This window comes from Ascaphus truei, chromosome 2 (assembly GCF_040206685.1).
Source record: "Ascaphus truei isolate aAscTru1 chromosome 2, aAscTru1.hap1, whole genome shotgun sequence".
Taxonomy (NCBI): Eukaryota; Metazoa; Chordata; class Amphibia; order Anura; family Ascaphidae; genus Ascaphus; species Ascaphus truei.
This window is the reverse complement of record NC_134484.1, coordinates 262,362,899-262,366,260: the sequence shown is the minus strand read 5'-3', so window position 1 is coordinate 262,366,260 and position 3,362 is coordinate 262,362,899. Positions and strand designations below refer to the sequence as shown.

Genomic DNA, 3,362 nt, shown 5'->3' with positions numbered 1-3,362 from the left:
TGTTCCCCAATTCCTTACAGGGTGATGTGAAGGCTGGGGGGGGGTGACGTGCAGGCAGGGGGATGTAATGTGCAGGAAGGGGGGATGTTATGTGCAGGGGGGTGAAGTGTAGGCTGGGGGGGATGTGTAGGCTGGGGGGGTGATGTGCAGGCTGGGGGGTGATGTGCAGGCAGGGGGGTATGTTATTCGCAGGGGGATGATGTGCATGCAGGGGGGTGATGTGCAGGCAGGGGGGTATGTGATGCACAGTGGGGGTGAGGTGCAGGCAGGGGGATGTGATGTGAAGGAAGGGGGGATGTGATGTGCAGGGGGGTGATATTCAGGCTGGGGGATGATGTTCAGGCAGGGGGATGTGATGTGCAGGAAGGGGGGATGTGATGTGCAGGGGGGTGATGTGCAGGCTGGTGGGGGATGTACAGACAGGGGGATGTCATGTGCAGGGGGGTTATGTGCAGGTTGGGGGGATGTGCAGGCAGGGTGGTGATGTGATGGCAGGGGATGTCATGTGTAGGAAGGGGTGATGCGCAGTCTGGTGGGGTGATGTGCAGGCAGGGGGGGGTGTGATGGGCATGGGGGTGATGTGCAGGCAGGGGGATGTGATGTGCATGAAGGGGGGATGTGATGTGCAGGGGGGTTGATGTACAGGCACTGGGGGTGATGTGCAGGCAGGGGGATCGGATGTGTAGGAATGGGGGATGTGATGTGCAGGAAGGGGTGATGCGCAGGCTGGGGTGATGTGCAGGCAGGGGGTGATGTGATGTGCAGAGGGGTGATGTGCAGGCTAGGGAGATGTTCAGGCAGGGGGTGATGTGCAGGCAGGGGGAACTGATGTGCAGGCAGGGGGAACTGATGTGCAGGCAGGGGGTATGTGATGTGCAGGGGGGTGATGTGCATGGGGGTGATGTGCAGGGGGGTGATGTGCAGGAAGGGGTGATGCGCAGGCTGGGGTGTGATGTGCAGGCAGGGGGTGATGTGATGTGCAGGCTGGGGAGATGTGCAGGCAGGGGGATGTCATGTGCAGGAAGGGGTGATGGGCAGGCTGGGGTGTGATGTGCAGGCAGGGGGATGAGATGTGCAGGCAGGGGGGTGATGGGCAGACAGGGGGGATGTGATGTGCAGGCAGGGAGAATGTGATGGGCAGGGGGGATGGGATGTGATGTGCAGGGGAGTATTGTGTGTGTGGGTGTGTCCGTCTGTTAGCAATAAAGCTTTTTTTTTAATTAGCTTTTAAAAAACGGGCACCAAACTCACACCGCGTTGTATGCGGATCCGCGTTGTAGCCGATTACGCAATAACGGGCTTGAGCTGTACATATATATTATGTAGTAATGTTTGGGGTTTCTCAGAGCTTGTTGTGTATATGTGTGTTTATTAACCTGTGGGCACACAGAAGAGTTCAGTTTTGACTGCAGGTTAGAGCTAGAATAGTCAATGAGGCAAGCTGGTATCCTCGGTTGGCTATAAAATCCCAATCATCCTGTCCAAAGCACTAAGAAACAAAAAACTCCACTTTGTTCTGCTAACATACTTGTGCTGTGGCACACTTGAAGCCTCCAGCCATTATACAATATAAAGACCATGACCCCATTGATGTTTACGCTCACATTGATTCTGGAGCGACTGAGATTTTTTTTTACTTATCCTTCACTAAAGGGTTGGGGATACCAAGACGTCACAAGAAGCAAGAAAAAATGGTCAGAGCAGTTGATGAGTCAATCCTTACTTCCGGTCCTCTGAAGTGGCATACTCCTCCATTGAAAATTACCTTCAGTAATGGACATTCAGAAGTCCTACAGTTTGATCTCATTGATGCACCACATTACCTCGTTATCCTAGGAATGCCTTGATTGACAGAATACAATCCACCTATTGACTAGGAGGCATGTTCCATGAAGTTGTCATCCACATTTTGCAGAGATCAGTATTTAGCAAAAGCACCCGAGAAACAATTGATGAGTCACGCTGTCTATCTTTTCACTGGAGTTTCTGAGATCCACCATACAAGTGCAGTCGATGACTCATTATCAGAAATAAATGAAGGTTTTAAAGACATTTTCATTTAAATGATAGCTAAATCCTTGCCCCCTCCTTGCTCTTTTGATGTAGAACCTGGAGTTGATATGCCTTGCAGCAGAATTTATGCACAGAAGAAGAAAACGTGCATGAGTCACATTGAAAGGCAAGAATCCACAGCGAGCGATATGGATGGGAAATACCTTGGGAAGCTTGGAACTTCAGGACTTTTTGATTTATCAAAAGACAAAAAGGATGAAGATAGTGATTTTTCCGCTAGTGATCCAAGACCTTTTTATCTGCACAGTTTCAGTTGGGACAACGAAGATGAAAACATTGAAGTGAAGGAAGATACGCCTATAAATCCATGTGTGACAGCAGAGTGTGGGGAATTGAAGAACTGAGTAACGTCCCTCTTGGATGATTCTGGTGACACTCCCCGTGGACTCTGAGTTAGACATAAATGTTGTTGGTAAAATCATTGCTATAGCTGAAGACGTTAACATAGAAAATTACTTCTTCAAATTTCTGAACTGGGAGATAGCAATAAAGAAATACAGTAAAGAAATGTAGAAAGCTGTAATGCTTTCACTGGAGATGACAATATATCGAAGTTAAATTCTATTGCTGTGAACTGTAACTTGAACAATGCTGCCTGTGAACTTAAGATGTCTGACTGGCAAGCAGTGATTGAAAGCTGTCATGAGGCACTTGACATTGATCCATCTAGCACAAAAGTACTTACAGATGGGCTCAAGACTGGCTAAGATTAAAAGATTATGAACAGGCACTGGAGTATTTTAAGAAGGCTCATGAAAGAGCAACTGATGACAAAGCTATCAGAAGTAAAAAAAAGTTGGGTCAAGCAGATAACTAAGGATACCCCTGAGCCTAATGTCTTAGACTCTAAGGTATCTTTAGAGTATGAGTTTCAGAACATCCTGATTCCACATATAGGGTGGTAATCATTTTGTTTGGTCATTGGGCAGGTTTTGGGGAAAAAAACCCTGCTGGTAGAGAAAGGCCTAAGAGAGGGAGTACTGCCATGATTCCCTCCACAGTAGTCTTAATGACCTGTAGGGGCATACAGAGAAGTTAGGTTCTGACTCTGCCAGTTAGAACTAGAATAGTCAATGAGGCCTGCTGCTATCCTAGGTTGGCTATCAAATCCCACCGATTCTATAAGAAACAGTTCAGTCCGTGCTCTGGCTCTTTAAGGGTGTGGAATGTTGATTCCTCTCTGTTCTTTTGCTGCTCCTGCGATTCGAGGTGTCTTCCCCCACCTCCAAAGTGGATCCCAACGGAGAACTCCGACGGCGATACCAAATGACCAAGAAAAAAGAGAAACA

At 48.2% G+C, this 3,362-nt stretch overlaps 1 pseudogene; it reads left to right on the top strand.

Moving 5' to 3' along the window:
* Positions 1-2,063: 2,063 nt before the first annotated feature.
* Positions 2,064-2,890, top strand: LOC142488206 (peptidyl-prolyl cis-trans isomerase D-like; annotated as a pseudogene).
* The last annotated feature ends 472 nt before the right edge of the window (positions 2,891-3,362 follow it).